At 38.4% G+C, this 19,170-nt stretch overlaps 1 protein-coding gene across 5 annotated transcripts in view; it reads right to left on the reverse strand.

Moving 5' to 3' along the window:
• CPEB3 (cytoplasmic polyadenylation element binding protein 3) overlaps positions 1-19,170 on the reverse strand; it is a 116,462-nt gene that overhangs the window by 36,816 nt on the left and 60,476 nt on the right. The window lies entirely within an intron of this gene.

Raw genomic sequence — 19,170 nt, forward strand, 5'->3', positions numbered from 1 at the left:
TTCATGGCCGGCATCCATACTTTTTTGTGAGTTTTTCAGGCTATGTGGACATGTTCTAGAAGAGTTTATTTCTGACGTTTCACCATCATCTGTGGCTGGCATCTTCAGAAAATGCATTCTCTGAAGATGCCAGCCACAGATACAAGGGAAACGTTGGGAATAAACTCTTCTAGAACATGGCCACATAGCTCAAAAAATCTCTGTGTTTTTATAGTTACCATACTGGGTGTTATTTTAAACATAAAACTGCACAGGATTCAGTCAGACAAACAATTCCTTTGAGAATGCAAGTATACTGAACAGTTCAACCCCGTGACTGTGTGTACTCTCCTAAGAAAAATAATGAATAACTCATGCCAACTGGGCAAAAAGCTTAATCCACTGTTTTGCCTCAGACTATGGACTTTGAAGGCACTGTCACAAAAATAGATATTTAAAAGTCCCAAATATTGCTCAATACCTCTATCTGGCACTATCTAGTGCATTTCCATACATACAATATAGGCAAACTTAATCTAATTTAAAGTCTTTATTACTGGGTTGCAAAATTTGAAACTGGAAACGGTGTAGCTATAACTTTGCTAGTTATAGCAGCTTACAGCAAACAAGTGTAACATAGAATATAATAAGCAGCAAGAAAAATCTGAACAAGTAGTAGTAACAATAATAAAACTGAACAACATAAAAATATTGAGGTCTAATCTGCACTGCAAAAATAATGCAATTTGATGCCACTTTAACTGCTACCGCTTAGTGCTATCCAATTATGGGGTTTGTAGTTTGGTGTGGCACCAGAGAAGGCTAAATATCTCACAAAAATACAAATCCCAGAATTCCACAGCACCGAGCCAAGGCATTTAAAGCAGTGTCATTGCATTATTTCTACAGTGCTGATTAGACCCGAGTCTTAATCAGGCAGAAAAGTAGCCCTGTGATCTGCTGCTAAAACCAAAACCCACATTTTAGTGAGATGTGCCACAGGAGCAAAGCAAAGCAAAGCGAGATAGAGCTGTGGGATTACCTGGGGAGATAATTCAATAATGTCAGTATTACAACCAAGATTATCCTCCCCTTTATATTAATTTCAATCAGAATGGGAGCAGGATATCACATGCAAATTAGAGCATATGAGAAGAAATATCAGTAAGGGAGAAAGTGGCACTTAAGGTGCTCAGATGCCAAACTGTTTCAGAATTCAAAGCTAAGAACTAGCACCTTGGGCAGAGCATAGAAATGAATAATGAGCCAAAGCTAAGGTTCCCACGTGTCCTGTTTGTACAGGGCATCCCATATTTGGGGGCTTGAAATATGGTCCGATATTGGAGCTGTATGGGACATCCTAAATCCCATATCCTTTGGCCTACTGAGAGCAGGTGGCAGCTGTATTCCCAATAGAATAACCCTAAGATTTTGGTAAAAAAACAAAATAGGATTACATATCAAATGCTGGAAGGTCCAGCTGCTGGGATGACAGCTGGCATTGTGCCACTCTTTTTCTTCTTCCTTGGCCAATGAGGCAGAGCAGCCCCAAATTATGCCTCATGTGCTATTTTCTGAATTGCCTGCAAAGCTGAGAGCAAGAAAAAAGGATACCCACTGTGCTCACAACAGACAAACCCTCCCTTGAAGCCATTTTGCTGTATACCAATTGCTCCACAGTCAGTCTGTTGTGAGTGTGGCTGGCATCTGCTCTTCCTGCTTTTAGCTGTACAAATGACTGAGCAAGTAACACACAAAGTAAGCCTGCATAAGTCACATGATTTCCAGGCTCCTATGAGATTCCAAATCTTGCAGGAGCCAAGAACTCTTGCAAATAGTACTTCTCTACAAGACTTGAGATGAACTTTATATAGACCCTTTTCATGTGCACTGATCAGTTTTCAGCTGGCCAGGCAACCTTCTCCAAAGGTCATTGAAGATCAGGGTTATATACTGCTCTCTGGCCATATCTGGAAGCATCACTGACTTCATAAAAACTGCTAAGATCTGTACCTGAATAATGGGTTTATTCTAGTGAGGAGCAGCAACTGAATTTAGACTTTAGCCAGGCTTTATGATCTTAAACATACCATTTCATTCCATCAATATTGCACGCCTGCACTTTTGGGATAAAGAGCAAATGATGGATGGATTTTAAGCCAAATATGAGAAAGCTTCTTGGGGTCTGTCAAGGGGATAAGGATAAAACAAGGCCTACTATTTATGAAAACAAAACTGTAAATTTCTGCTGAAATGTCTTTGGGTAACTGTTTCTCACTGCAGTGAGTTCATGTCAGGGTCAACTAGAATAGGGAGACATCAGGAAAACTGGTGGACATAGCAGAAATGGACAAGTTGACTTACACACTTGAATATAAAGCCAACAGTAAATTAACTGAAGGTTGGGACAAATTTCAGGCTTCCCTAAAACAAAGATCTGATGATTTGATTATATCTGAATTTCTTTAATAAAGAGTTGATTTATGCTATTCATGGGAGGGAAGAATACATACTAAAAGAGTTTCTACGAAGTCTGAAAAGTAAACAAATGGGATAAATCATTTATAATTTACCTTTTAAGTTCTTAAGAAAAGTTTACAAAAAATAGGATGATTTTTTAGCTGTTATCTTGGCATTCAGAAGGTCTTTAGTTAATAATTTTTGTCAATGTGTTTTTGTATATGTATATATATATATTGAGTATGTAATTGTGTAAAATTTGTAGTTGTTTTTCATATGTGGAATATGTATTGTTGTGTTGTTACATTTAGTGTCAGTTTGTGTGTGAATATGTAATAAAAATATTTTAAAAAAAGAATTAGAAAATCAATGGTAAAATAGTGACATTTCGTTAGAATAGCTGTAGAATAACTAAACACAAAGCACCATAATATCATGCACCAGTAAAAAAAATAAATCATGAAACAGTGGAAGGAGAGAAAATATAATACTAAAACAGATAAATAAAATGCTAATAAAAAATAATAACATCTAATGAAATATTATTAAATATAATATGATATATTAAAATATAATATTTTTCACCCCCAATGAACAGAAACAATAAGCGCAAGAATCTGATGAAGTAATTACATGGCAAATTGCAAAATTCTGTGTCTAAATCAACAACTTTGATTTTAATTAACTTCTTAAGAAAAGCAACAGAGTGCTATGTATTAATGTGTCTGAAAAAAGTATGTCTATGGCTTCAGACCCACCATCTATCACATCATGCACTCCTGCAGGGCAGAAAGTTTAATCACCCCTGTGTTAGGCACTAGGGAACATTTTGGTATAAGCTGAGTCTGTACAAAAGCTCCAAATGCACCAAAATAGAATGAAGAGCATTTTTTAAAAAGAACTCCGGGTGAATCCCAACAGGAGCTAGATAGTATCTAGTTCAGGATGATTCATCTGAAGTGACTGAGGGTAAAAATGTGTGATTGTCTAAAAGGGGACTTGGTAGAGCTAGGCAATGAGTACACTGTTGAAACTGGAATGCTTTCACTTAAAGAATATTGTGGGTATAAGGAGACATAGTGGTTTTATAGACTTAGTGGAAATTTCATAAAATGGAGAAAACCAGTGTGGTACATTTATTTGTGTGTACACAGGTTGAACTTGATATGAAGAATGAGATCAAGGCAGAATTTTTGAAAGGAACAAAAGACTTCAAATACTCACAGAGAGATTGGATAAACTGATGATCTGATCACAACCAAGATGTAAAATATGCATACTTTAGACAACTATGCTCTAGAACAGTTGGCCTGGGAACCAACCAGAAAATAATGGTTTGGTGCCCAGGACCTAATGCAAGACATACATTTTGCTGAAGGAACTGGTAAAAATGTTCATAGTGCAATAGCTCAGCAAGTGGACAGAATCTCAAATCAAAAGGGCCAAAATTCAAGAAGAGCTGGAGAGTATAGAGAAAGAATGGAAACAAAAGGGCGATAAAGCATTGAAAGTGAAAATGGAAGCTTTTAAGCAGGAGTTAAAGATATTGGATGTGAAAGAGCTAAAAAGGAAATTGCTGCTGGCAAAGCAAAGAACTTTCGAGCAGGGAAATAAAGCGGGAAAGCTATTAGCTGCTCAATTAAAGAAACAAAGAGAAAAAAAGATGATCATGTGCATTAACTTTAATGGTAAAAAATATACTGAACAAAGTAATATTAAGGAACGCTTTAAAAAAATTTTCAGAATCTGTATAGCAAACCCGAAGAGAGTCATGTATCTGAAACGAGACTTCATGATTATCTGAGTAACCAAAAATCTTTAATATTCAATGAAGATGAAAGACAGAAGATTAACCATAAGGTGACGATAGAGGAAATATCAAAAGCCATTAAGAAATTAAAGATCAATAAGTCCCCGGGACCTGACGGCTTCTCGGCAATATATTACAAGAAATTGGAAGATATATTGGTGGGTCCGTTGAAGGATACAATAAATGATGTTTCAGAGAATGGTCTACCAGAAACTTGGAGAGAAGCCTTGATTGTGTTAATTCCTAAGAATCCAAATATTCAAGAGGATATAAACAACTTTAGACCTATTTCATTGACCAATGTAGACTATAAGATTTACTTGAGCATTCTAGCAGATAGATTAAGAGAAATATTAAGTAAGCATATTCACGAAGATCAATGTGGCTTTTTGCCGAATCGACAGGGGAGGGATAACCTTAGGATTGTTATGAATATTATTGAACATGGCAAGGCTGATTGTAGTAAGAAACTAGCTTTTTTGCTTTTGGATTTAGAAAAAGCTTTTGATATGATTTCTTGGAGATATTTGAAAGTACTATTAAGATCAATGAATATAGGAAATCAGCTGTTAACGTGGGTAGGTGCTATTTATGAAGACCAGAGAGCGCAACTTTTAGTGAATGGCGAAAAAACAGAGTTCTTTAAAATCGAACGTGGAACCAGACAAGGGTGCCCTCTGTCGCCCCTTCTGTTTATAACAGCTTTTGAGGTATTAATGAATAAGATAAGAGCTAATGATGATATTAAGGGAATCTCTATTAGAAAACATTCCTTTAAAGTAAGAGCTTTTGCTGACGATTTAATTTGTCTTCTAGAAGACCCGAACCATTCATTGCCGGCCCTCAACAGTACAATCCATTTGTTTTCAGAATGTTCTGGATTGAAAGTCAACCAAAGTAAATCAGAAATATTAACGAAAAACTTAGATAAGACAGAACAGTTGGAATTAAGTAAGGGGTCAGGATATAGAGTGGTAAATAAGGTCAAATATCTAGGAATCTATCTAACTAGTAGAAATATGGACTTATTCCAGAATAATTATGATAGGCTATGGAGAGATGTGAAGAGAGATATGATATTATGGTCAAAATTACACCTTTCATTTTCTGGGAGAATATCGATATTAAAGATGAATATCCTTCCCCGATTCTTATATCTGTTTCAAAATATTCCTATAATTGTTAACAAAAAATGTTTCGCCTCATGGCAAAGAGAATTTTCAAAATTTCTCTGGGAGGGAAAGCGACCTAGAGTGAGGTGGAAATTGCTAACGGATGATGTGCTTAGGGGGGGATGTTCGTTGCCCAACTTTGAGTTGTATTATTTGGCATCATCTTTATGTTGGATTGAGAATTGGGTTACATTGCAAAATGAAAGACTGATGACCTTGGAGTGTGGAGATCTGCGATTTGGAATACATGCGTACCTGTGGTACGACAAAGTGAAAGAACATAAGGGATTTGAACAACACTTTTTGAGAAAGGCTCTTCTTTTTGTTTGGAATACTGTTAAGAACCTTTTTTATACTGGTTTACCTGTTTGGGTGTCACCACAAGAGGCTTTATTCAGAAGAACCAAGGATTATAGCAATTCCTGGCTGACTTACAAAGACCTAATATTCTGGAGACCAGATAATATTATATCATTTAAACAGAAAGATGTTATTCTGTTGGACAACCAAGAAATTGACTGGTATTTGCATTTTCAACTTGCTAATAGGTTCAGACTAGATTTAAAACAGAAAGGTTTTTGTAAAGGAATTAATGAATTAGATAAGATTTTGTTGCACAAGGGGAACAAACACCTGTCACAATATTACAAGATTTTGAAAGCAAGACAATTGGAGGATGAACTAGTGAAACATTCAATGATTAGATGGTCCCAAGACTTAGAGAAGGTTATAGAACTAGAGCACTGGGGAAAATCATGGAGAGACACGAAAAGATTTACTGTATGCCAAAATTACAAGGAAAATTACACTAAAATGCTCCATAGATGGTATATGACACCTGTTAAGATTAATCAAATTTATAAGACTTCAAACAATCTTTGTTGGAAGTGTGAGAAAAAGGAAGGTTCTTTTCTTCATCTATGGTGGGACTGTGAGATGGCTAGAACTTTTTGGAAGAGTATACATAGATTAATGATTAATATCCTTCAGGTGGAAATACCTCTAGATCCTCGTATTTTTTTGTTAAATATGATTTGTATTATGGAGGAACCTAATGTAAGAAAGAAGTCTTCCTTAATATTGTATATGATTACTGTAGGTCGAATTTTATACGCACAATATTGGAAAAAGGAGGAGATTCCCAGTGAAATGGAATGGTTAAGTAAGCTATGGGAAGCCAAAGAAATGGATGTACTAACAGAGAGTCTGAAAAATAAGGATGTGAAGAAGATAACTGTAAGATGGGAATGTCTGGAATTGTACTGTGGCTTAAAGTTATGATAAACAGTTGGCTCTTAGGAAATAATAGTATACTTAGAGAAAATGATCTGTGTGCTTTTTTTTCTCTTTTTTTTTTTTTAGTTTTCCTTTTCCTCTATATGATATATAGGTAAGATATCAAAGGCTATGGTCTCTTTTGGGTTGGGATTTAGTGGAATTCGATAGAACATCATTTAGTTAACTACCGCAGAATGTGTCGGAAGTGCATGTAGCTTTTTATATGATATGAGGAGATAAGCATATTTTTGTTTTGTCATTTGTCTATATTATTTATGTTAATGTTGTGTATTGTCAGTGATGTTTTTTATATTAATATGTGTATGTCTGCTTTACAATAAACAATGCTCATGTGGAAAAAAAATAAAGATAATATCACACAAAGCTAAAAACTGAAATTAAAGCAGGATAGTTGCTTCTATGGCTGAACTTCTATCAGATGACGTGATGGCTGGTATGACCTCCACCTATGACTTGCACACTTTTTCACTGACCAGCTTTGTCCATCAATAGCTGCAATTGTTGCTGAGGCATTAGTTGTGTGTGTGACAGGCTTCCAGCAGCAGTTCTTGCAATGGCCAATCACATGAACCAATCTCCTCATCTCTCCCTCTTTTCCACTCCCCCTGCTATCCCTAATCAGGCTGGTTTTCTTTTCCTTTTTGAAACATTCTTTCCTCCCCCCCCCCACCTCATTCATTGGCATAATGCCTAAGTTGTATTTAAAAAGAGAAAAATAAAAACAAAAACAAAAAGCATGCTGAGCAGAGCAATAGGGCAGAGACACGGAGTTTAGGAGCTCTCCCAAAGAGCTCCTAAATTCTGCCTCCCTGCCCTATTGCTCTACTCAGCATGCTTTTTGTTTTTGTTTTTATTATTATTCCCAGATTGGCAATGGCCACTACAGCGGCAGTCCTGCAAGCAAAGACATGTAGTAAGGACTGCTCCAAAACTGGTATGTATGCATTTCCTTTTATTAATGCTATCATAGTAAGAACAGGGCTCTTGTGATAAATCCTAAGAAACATTGTGAAACTGAAGGCTTTCACGGCATCCATAGTTCTTTCTGGGTTTTTCAGGCTATGTGGCCATGTTCTGGAAGAGTTTATTTCTGACATTTTGCGGCACATTTTCAGCACTCATTTGGTGCAGCGTGTCTAAATGCTGCACCAAAGGAGCGCTGTGACATCTCCTGCTGTGAAGTCAGGCGCGCAATGTGACGCCAGCATCAGGGTGTGCGGACACCACACTCCCACTCTGCCCCAAGGCTGGCATTAAAATTCGGTCTGTTTAGCCCCTAAATTTGGCTACCAGTCCTGAAAAATGCCAAAATCAAAACCCAGCAAGGGCAAATGAAAACCACCCAGAATCAGCAAGTTTCTCAGAAGACAATAATTAAATAGATACCCTGAGGCCTATATATTGAGCCTTATACTTTACTATCCTGTAATATACAGTGGACCCTTTTTATACCCTGGGGTTTGGTTCCAAGATCCTCCGTGGATAACAAAATCCGTGGATACTCAAGTCCCATTAAATATAATGACATAGCATAATGGTGTCTCTTATAAAAAATGGAAAATCAAGGTTTGATATTTGGAATTTATACTTTTTTGGAACATTTTCAAACCGTGAATGCTTGAATGCTTAAAAAATATAAAAAAGAAGGGTCGACTGTATTTTACTATACAGCCTTGGTTAAATGCCTGTACTGCAGCCACTCACTCACAAACCACAAGGTTGCAAGTTCAATATCAGCCAAAGGGCTCAGGGTCAACTCAGCCTTGCATCTTTCCATAAGTTGCTAAAATGAGTACCCAGTTTGTTGGGGGCAATTAGCTTACACTTTGCAAAGCGCTTATGGAGTGCCTAAGTGCACTGATAAGCGGTATAGAAATGTACTCTTATTGCTATTACTTTTGCCTTGCCATTCAACACAGATCAACACACAGATTAACATGTAAATCACTTCCTCTCAACAAAGGGTCACACAGTGTGTGTGTGTACTTCCATGCCAGCATTCTCTGAAGATGTCAGTCACAGATGCTGGTGAAGTGTCAGGAATAAACTCTTCCAGAACATAGCCCAAAACCCCCACAAAAAAACCTCCCTAAGAAACATTATTTCATTAAAGCAGAAAACCAGCTTGGAAGCATTTGGACTTTAAAAAGTTAAGAATAAGGAAAGTAAAGTCTGATAAAGGAGCATAAAGAGACAACAGAAAAGCTGGACAAATTTTGCAAAACAGTTCTTGGCTCAAAACTGCATATAAATATGTGCATATTTTGGAAAATTGCATATAAAATATGTATGTTAGTCAGAACTGTGTCTGCAGTGTTATAGTACTGAGACCAAGAACACTTAGGACTGACTACATATAAAACTGACACTGGCTGGAAATACACTGATTCATCCATCCTAATTGGAACTGACGCTTTCTAAGTCTTCACAAATGACCTAAAATTAGGGGTGGGTGGCCTGGTTTGTTGCCAACCCCAAATTATGCAGCATGTAAAAATAAACAAAAGGATTACAAAGAGCTCCAAAGGAATCACCCCAAAATGGGTAAGCAAGCAATAAAATAACAAATGTACATGAAATAAACTGTAAAATTACGTGCACTGGTACAAATATCTGATCTTCAGAAATACATAGAAGAGTGAAGTTGGGTTAGTAGGACAGCTTAATGAAGGTGGCAACTCCAAAAAAATATGGATCCATGACAGGAACATTAGGAGGATGATCAAACATAACAAAATACCCTTATACAAGTATCACACTTGGAATACTGGGCACATTTATGGTCACCACACCTTAAAAAGCATATTGCAGAGTGGGAAAGTAGCTAAAAAGTGTACTCAATACAATACTCCTCTGTGAGTGAAAATTGTAACATTTAGAGTTTTTTAGTTTTAAAAATCTGAAGTGGAAACACATAGAAGTGTATAAAATTATACATAAAAAATAATAATAAAACTTTATTTCTATACCGCTTTTCCATCTGATCAAAGCGGTTTACATAATGGTTATAAAAACATACAATTCATTAAAATTTTAAAATCTACATACATACAACAAGATAAAATCATCAATCTCAGAATCTATCAGTCAAATCCTTAGAGTGAACTTCCATCGGGGAATATTCTACAAAGAGTCAGACGGGTATGCCAACTGAAATAAATGAGTCTTCAAGGCCTTCTTAAAGGCTTCCAAGGCGGAACATGGAGTAAACAAGATGGGCATGGCGTAGACAAGATGGACAGGAAGGTCATTCATCTGTGATAATATAAGTCTCATAAAAGAGGTCATCCTTCTCTTATTTTTTGTATTTGTTTTTCAATCTATAAAATGTTTTAAATGTTTTTATCCATTATGCATTGTCTCTGGGGCTTTCTGTGAGCTGCGAGGCAATACAGAAATGCCATAAATACATAAATAAATACTGTTAGAAACTGGGCTCATCCAATGAAGCTGAATGGTAAAAGAACAGAAGAAAGTACTTCAAACTGCATTCAGTTACAAAGATGTGGTGATGGACAACAACTTCACTGCTTGTAAAGGGGATCTGATAAATTCATGAAGTTTAATTGTGTTAATGTAGTAGTAAAATTTATTTGATCGTTGACCAGTATACAAATATTTGATAAAATAATAACTGCAAAATATAATTATTAACATTTGTTAATGGCTACTAAGCATGATGACTACCTTCAGGATATCTGAGTAAAAGTGGCTGAGCAAGACCAATTAAGTTCAGTTAATTCTGTCATGCCCTGCTTTTGGGCCTCCTGTCAACATCTGGTTGGCCACTGGGAAAGAGGATGCAGACTAGATTGGACTTTGATCTGATCCAACTGGGTTTCTCTTGTGTGTTTACTATTTGTTTATCGCTGGCTTTAAATGATTAGTCTCATTGTCTTCGAACATGCAGAAAAGCTAATTCCAAACTGGCAGGCAACCACTGTAAACAATATGTCATGAAGAGCTGTAGTCTTTTTTTCTTAGTACTTATAATTATTTTAATCCATATGTTTAAAATATTTCATTAAGTTTTTAAATAAAAAGCCAATGGCTGAGTTACAAAGAAACCCTGCAATAGTGCACACAGCACCTCCAAAATGCATGGTTAATGTCTGACCTTTGTTTCAGACAACACCCTTCTAATCTCATGCAGTGCATTTATTCAGGACCCAGAACTTTGACAGGGGCTTCTCAGGAGCAACAGAAGGTTGGTTGGAGGGGGATGCTGGAAAATACCCACGCAGTACTTTTGAATATTGGCCATTAAGCTTAAGAAGACTTTGGCCTGAAATACACAGGTCAAAAGAAGCAGCTTCCAATCACTTGGAGGCATGATGTTTACATGACACACACCCTCCATGCAGCCGGAGGCCGCGCTAAGGTCACGGAAGGGAGCCCGAAGCCACCACAAAAAGGAACCGTTTAAATCAGTTTCCTGTAGCATGCAGCTTGGTAACACAAACAACAGCCTGTTTTGGGAGTGGGCTATGCAGTCACCATGGTCCCAGCACAATGACAGCCGGAGCAGCCCTCCCGGCCATCTGCTTCACCCCTTTCTGGTCTTCTATTGCCTTTAATTATGGACTCATCCTCACAAGCCCAGTTCTTGTAGCAATCATGCTAGTAAAAATAAAACGGGAACATTCCGCTTCCAAACAAGCCACCACCACACTTCTCTTAATTGCGCCACTAGGGCTGCTCCCTCCCTCATGCTGTCTTCCTGACCTCTCCCTAAACTCTGTCTCCCTGCTTCATGCCCTACCCAGCATGCTATAGCGGGCTTTTAAATTTCACTTTTTCCATGTAATCCCAGAGCTCTGCTGCCATGACTGAAGATTTAAAAAGAAAGAAAGAAAGAAGATAACCAGAGTGCTTCAGAATAGTGATGGCGAAGAGGGATGGGAAGGAGGGCACACTGACACCATGTGACTAGCAATTGCACAACTGCTCCAGGAGCAACGTTTTGCACTTGCCATTCAACAACTGCCAGGTCATCTGCAGGTTTACCCCATGAACGAAAAGGGATGGATCAAGGAAAGGGCAACTACAAGTCAGAGGCATCGTCGAACAATGAGTATTGTCAAAGCCGCCTCTTTCCTGGTTTAGCTGCAGTTTAAAAGCCACATGTAGTAATGTCTTAAGACTGTACCTGGAAATTAAATTTTGTTCTGTTTCAGGTTAAGACAGCATTTGCTTAGTTTAGCATTACCTCTGCATAAAATAATTCCTTCCACTGGAAGTTGTATCACATACTCCTTAAACCTTAACAAATCAAAGGTTAAAAAAGACTTAAAGAAAAAAGGTACAAATTATGTAGTAAATTTAATTATTCCAAACAATAACAATCCCAATTTTTACACCACTTTTTTCCATTTTACTAGTATGTTAGAAGCTTTTCAGCATTATTGATCTTTTTTGAGATAAGCAGGGGCAGTTTCTCTAATAGTTTTAAACTTCTTAAAAGATGTGCTTCTTGATGTCTTTTAAAAGTCTTGACTATGCCCCAAAGTGTAAAGGCCATTTTAAATACTGGTTTCCTCTCCTAAATAGGCCCAGGATGTAGGATACAGTATGTAAATACAAAGTACATGTAAGTAAACTACACTAGTCCCTCCACATTCCCTGGGGTTAAGGGCACAGGACCCCCATAAATGTGGGAAAACTGCAAAAAACAAAAACACTATGTTTTTACCTGAGGGAACACCTCTCCAGTAACCTCTAGGTCCTCCAGTGCCACTCTGTGGTCAACATCTGCCAGACTGACCATAGAATTGCGCTGGAGGAGCTACAAATGCTTAGTGGAGTTTTCTCTCTAGGAATCTCTAGGTCCTTCAGTGCAACCTTTGTTTAACATTGACCATAGAGTTGCACTGGAAGACTAAGATATTTCTAAAGAGAACGTATTATTAAATAATAATAATAATAATAATAATAATAATAATAATAATTTATATTCCACTTAATCTCAGGGAATCCAAAATGGATTACAGCAGTAAAGTAACATACAATTAAAAGAGAAATACATTAAAAATTCCAAAATCCCCAACCCTCTCCCCTAACATAAAAATACAATCGAGTCCTAAAATAAGATTAATCCAAAAAAGAAAAATTAAAAACATGAATATATAAATACAGTACACTAAAATGAGATAAAATTTTCAAGCGGAGTCTGGGTAGGGTAAAAGATAAAAGATGGAGGATGAAGGGAGAGGGGGGAGGCAGGTCAGCAAGGGTGTTCTAGTCTGGAAAGGCCTGCCGTGAATAATCAAATCCACAAAAGTCAAAGCTGCGAATGTGAAGGGATGGGTGTATATCCATTTCTGCAACAGGAACATATGTGTAATACTTCTGTTCTCAAATTATGGAGTCAGCTCATAAAGTGTCTCTTGTTTTACTCAGCACCCATGCCCTTTGTATTCACACATTCTGTTATCTTGCATACGTTTCTGAAACAAGTATAACAGCAAACAGTCCATAACAGTTCCCTTTTAAAACACAGTATTTCATCTCACAATGAATCTAGATAAACTTTGTGTAGAGTATTTACTTAGTAGATATACTAAGGTCCCATTCATGGGATATCCCCAAGAAAAACCTTCCCTGCCGTCTTCCTTCAGCAGGAGGAGGAGGGAGGAAGTGGAGGAAGAGGTAAGGGAGCCCCGCTTGGTCACATCATGCAGCAGGAGGAGGAGGAGGAGGAGGAGGAGGAGGAGGAAAAGGGAGCCCCACTCGGTCACGCCAGGCTCCTGGACCCCAGGGTAAGGGGTCAGCAGGAGGAGGAGGAGGGAAAGGGAGCCCCGCAGGGCCAAACTGTCACAAAGCCCTCTCACGTCCCCTTCGCTCCCAGCCCGATGCATTCGCATAATCTGTCAAAAATAAAAATAATCAAAAAGCCAAAGCCTCCAATGCGAGAGGGGAGGCATGTTCCGCCCACTGCCCACCTTCTGACCTTTGATCCCTCCCCCTAAATGACCCAATCATGACCGGGGCCAAGTTCACATTGGCCTGGCCCCAGTTTTTCCAAAACGAAACAGGATATACCCCTGTTTCAAATATCCTGCACTGAGGGGCATTTGTTCCGGATCTGGCGTGCAAGCCCCAGATCCAAGTGTGAGAAAACTGACGCCAGTGAGAACGTCCCACTTTTAATCTGGGGTGGAAACTGGGGTATATTGTAGTATGAATTACCCCTAAGTAGACTATAATCTCTAGATATTCACCACTTTCCCCCCACAAATTCCAGCTTTTACATATATATATATATATTCCCCATTTCTCCAGAAAAGGGACATTCTTGCCAACTATTTATCATATAAAAGGAAAGCTGAAAGAAAACTCAGAAAGACAAATGCTATCATGAACCAGATAATTTTTTACCTATTGACCTCATCCTCATATACACTAAGGGTGAGGCAGAAATCCAACATATTGGATAAAAGAGGAAAATAATGTGCTATGACAGACATCTTTCATAACTTGAGGGAGATTTCTGCATCCCTCCAATCTTTCTCATGACAATTTTAAATCCTTGCCAGTTTAGCAGACTCCAAATGTGCTAGAGCAGAATAAAAGTGCAAAAAAGTATCATGTTTGAAAGCAAACTACATTTCCCTGTATAACAAGTGAAATGCCACATTACAGATTTTTAAAGTACTGTAGAGACATTAATCTCATAAATCCTAAAAGCAAAACTTCATATTTTATTAATGTTAAATGTGTATTTTTTCTCTAACTGCACAGGTTTCACAGCACTGTAAGATCAGAGGGAATGCAATCTATACAACTTCTTCAGAAATTAAATCTTAAGGGAGCACTAGCAAATGTGAGATCAATTTTCCATGGAAGTCATACAGAGCTATACAAACTGAGTAACATATAATTAGATGCTATGCTCTAGTATTATACTCATCTCCCTCATCCTACCATCCTCCTTTTTCCTCTCCTATTAACTGAAAACTTAACCTCATTTCAGATGTTACTTTCTGAAAAGAAATTTAGCATGAGCTATATCAATTTCCACATTACTGTAATTGCTTGTGCTGTTACAGAGCTATATCGAATATTATTACAGCAACAATAAGCTGTTGTATGTTTGTGAGATGCAAAAAGTTTAATCAGACAATGCTACTTTGAGTAGATTTCAGAATCAGAGGAGATGGACTGACTGTGTGGGTTTTGGGGTAGTAAATGTCCCTTGCTCTGTCAGGGTGAGGTGCCTGCTGCTTTGAAAGAGGCAGTAGTACATCCTCTCCTGAAGATGATCTGGATTCTCTTTTGGGGCAAGCTGCTCAGTTGTGTGGGTGGCTGGGCAGGTTCAGACATTCCTGCAGGAAACAGATTCTCTAACTCTATGATTCTACGATTCTATGATTCTAAATAATTTCAGTCTTGTTTCAGGACCAGTTTTGTGAAAAGGGAGTAGGAGGTGCTGTTTCACAGGGTTAGTTCCAGATTATTATGCTGTGGCTTCTGCAGGGCTCCACTTTGTCCACCATGTTATTTAATATCTACATGAAGCACCTGGGTGAGTTTGGGGGTGGGGCACCATCAGCAAGCTGCTGACACTCAGCTCTACTTCTCCCTGTTATTAGTCAGCTGTGGATGTCAGCTGCTAGACCAGTTCCCGGATGCTTCAATAGGCTGAATGGATGCTAATAAACTGAATGTAATCTTATTAAAACAGAAACTCTGTGGACTGCAGGTTTGCAGGTCTGGAAATTGGGTAATCAACAAGACTCTGGAAGAGACTGCACACCCCTAAGGGATTACTGTGCAGCTTGGAAGACTATCTCTGTCACTGGAGGGCCATGGTGGCTAGGCAGAGTGCTTGATAACAACTTAAACTGGTCAGTTAGCTACTGAATTTCTAGAACAGGCATAACCTAGCCACAGCACTTCATGCAATGGTAGCTCTCCAATTAGAATACTGCAGTGTGCTCTACACGAGGCTGCACTTGCGGAAGCTGCAGCCAGTGCAAAACACAGCAGCTAGGCTACTGACCAGAACATGATGTAAAAATCATATATATATATATATATATATATATATATATATATAAAGAAACTGCACTGGTTACCAATATTCTTCCACTGAATTCAAGGTACTTGTGATGTCATTTATAGCACTAACCAGATTAGAACCTCGGTATCTGAACGAACATCTCTCCCTATATATGATGGCACAAGGGCTGTTAGACCAGCTGTACTTGGGTCCCACTATTTGGAGCAATATACTGTATAAGGCTGTGAGACAAGAGTTTTCTCTGCTGTGGTACCTACATATAGAATTCACTACCCCAGGGGGCACAATCAGCAGTGATCCTGCCTTCTTTCCAGGACCCAAATGAAAATATGTTGTTGTTGTTACCAGTGATGTCTTGTACTCCAACTCTCCTGTCAAGTCTCAAGTCTCTCCCTTCAAGTCTCAAGTCTTTGCAAGATACTTTCAAGTTGAGTCTCAAGTCTGGGAGCCTGCTTTAAGAGAAATGTTAGGCACAGACTGAATCTCCTGGCTGACTGGGCGGGGGGGAGCTTGGAAATCCAGAGAGGAAGCTAGCAAAGAGTCAGCGACTCAAAGGAAAGAGTGAAAAGGAGTCAGAAAGCCTGCAGGATAGTTGTGGAGATGACAACATGAACAGCACGATCCGAGGATATCAGAAGTAGAGAAGGGGCAAGAAGACTGTTATGAACTATATAGTTGTGGTGTGTATGTTTCCAACAGTGATCCAGGTTGCTGAAGCAGATCAGTGGCACTGAGGGCATGGGGTGGGTGGGGGTGCAGAAGTATGTAATTATTACATTTTGGTTGAGGAAGAAGCAGGAAGGATATGAGAGCAAATAGAAAACTAAACCAGAGGTTGGGCTTGAGGTGGGAGTTGAAGTCTGCTTGGCTGCCTCTGAGAAATGCTTCCCATGCTCTGGAGACGAATCTTGTCTGCGGCTTAGAAAAAGCTTAGAGGATCCTTCCTCCTCAAGCCTGTTGCCAAACTTATTTGCTATGTTCCCTTCTGAGAAAAGCTTCCTGCACCCTCAGCGGCGAGTCTTGCCTGCAGTTAAGAAATGTTTCAAAATAGTCCTGTTCCTAATTCTACTCCAAGGCCAGCAAGTAGGTAGCAAAAAGTTTACAAGTCTCGAGTTGAGTCAGTGTTTCATTTATGGCAGAGTCGAGTACAAGTCAAGTCTGAAACAACCTGAGTCTGACTCAAGTCCAAGTCAAACAACTCAACTCTATGTCACTGATTATAATTTCTGGGTTCTAGTAATTTAATCCAAATCTGTACACCTACCTAGTTTAAATTGTTTTACCTTTTTTATCTTGTTAGATTTCTATTAATCTCTTTTAATAATCTTTTCATATTTCAAATTTTAAATTTATACAAAATATTGAAATTGTTTTTTTATACACCATCTTGAGATCCTATGGTACAGGGACTGATGTCGTTCTTTAAATAAATAAACTGGTCACCAACATTAGCACAGAGTAGGTGTTAACATAGGCACCAATCTATGTCTGAAAAATATGTCTCAAGTTTTCTGAGACTGGTGCAACAATTCTTTCCCCATTTTTATTCAATGTTTGTAGTTGCTCAGAAAATCAAGGAACTGACCAGACTTGAAAAACAAGAAGACATTCATTAGTGTTCTGTAATTGAGTTAATTTTCCCTTTTCTCTATTTCATGGTTAACTACAGCTGTGACAGCTTTTTCAGCATAGCAGTAGGAAGATCCCCAAGAGACATCAGGAACCCATTCCAACCCGTAAGCTTTTGGGAGCAGGCTATCCTACTGGTTTTTCAACTCAGAGAGTCCAGACCTAAACATGTAATGATCTGTAACAAGAAAACAAATCTTCATCAAACTGATTTGAAGAAAACAGCTGGTAAATATTTCTTCCACATTATAATTCTTCCTCCTCACTCTATGGATTTGTAACAAAGCAGTTTAAAAAAACAAACAGTAAGTACACCATTTTCCTTGCCTCTGAACCAAACTAAAGATATTAGAGATTGCCTTAAGATTCCCACCACCACTGGGTCAGGGTAGCATGAGAGATGCTATAGTTTGAAAGGTACAAATGTAAACTAAAATTAAACTACAGTGCCCTTACTTAGCTAAACATCTTTAACAAATTTAGCAAATTATAGTAAGATGCTTTGCAATTATATTCTCTCTTTACACAATTTCAATACTGTTGTCATAATTAAGTTAAACAAAAACACTGGAAGTCCAATAAAGAAATTATACCAGGCTGGATAAAGTGGGGCCTACTGGTTATACATACTCCACAGTGTAGTTCCCCAACAGCCTCTAATACCCTTCCAGTTATTTACCTCACAGTATCTAAGGAGCAATTTTGTTACATGGGGGACCACTGTCCTGTTTTAGGCCCATGAGCCCTTCATCTCCCCCAGAACTACAAGTCACTTCTGGGTTTGGTTTTTTTTTTAAAAAAACAGAGTCTTAGGTTGGGAGGACATGGCAGAATTGTAGAATTGCTATTGCAGAGAATTGCTATTTAAACATTGCAAGAAACATTTGTATGTCAAAAAATGGAAGGGGGAGCAGACAGTCCCTTGAGGTCCAATGGAGGAGTGGCTTTCAGAACCACCTTTTATCTATAATCTTATACAAATATGAACTATACGATCATTAAACAGAGAGTCTGTGAACATCTAGAAGGCAATGCCATAATCACAAAAAGTCAACACGGGTTTCAGAGAAACAAGTCATGCCAGACAAATCTGATCTCTTTTTTTGAGAAAATTTCCAGCTTGGTAGATGAAGGGAATGTTGTGGATATAGCGTATCTTGATTTCAGTAAGGCCTTTGACAGGTTTCTCCATGACATTCTTGCAAACAAGCTTGTAAAATGTGGGCTAGACAAGGCAACTGTTACATGGATTCATAATTGGTTGTCCGGCCAAAGCCAAAGGGTGCTCAACAATAGTTCCGTTTCATCCTGGAGAGAAGTGACCAGTGGGGTCCCACAGGACTCTGTCCTGGGCCCAGTGCTATTCAATATCTTTATCAATGACTTGGATGACAGAATTAGGGGCATACTTATCAAATTTGCAGATGACACCAAATTAGGAGGAGCAGCTAGCACTCTAGAGGACAGGATCAAAATTCAAAATGACCTGAATAAACTGGAAAGCTAGGCCAAAGCTAACAAAATGATGTTCAACACGGAGAAATGTAAGGTACTGCACTTAGGGCAGAAAAATGAAATGCATAGATATAGGATGGGGGACACCTGGCTTAAGGAGACTACATGTGAAAGAGATCTAGGAGTCCAAGTAAACCACAAGTTGAATATGAGTCAACAGTGAGATGAGGCAGCTAAAAAGACCAATGCAATTATAGGCTGCATCAACAGAAGTGTAGTCTCTAGCTCAAGGGAAGTAATAGTGTCACTCTATTCTGCTTTGGTCAGGCCCCACCTGGAATACT

This window comes from Sceloporus occidentalis, unplaced genomic scaffold (assembly GCF_023333645.1).
Source record: "Sceloporus occidentalis isolate IW3139 unplaced genomic scaffold, rSceOcc1.0.p SCAF_2, whole genome shotgun sequence".
Classification (NCBI taxonomy): Eukaryota; Metazoa; Chordata; class Lepidosauria; order Squamata; family Phrynosomatidae; genus Sceloporus; species Sceloporus occidentalis.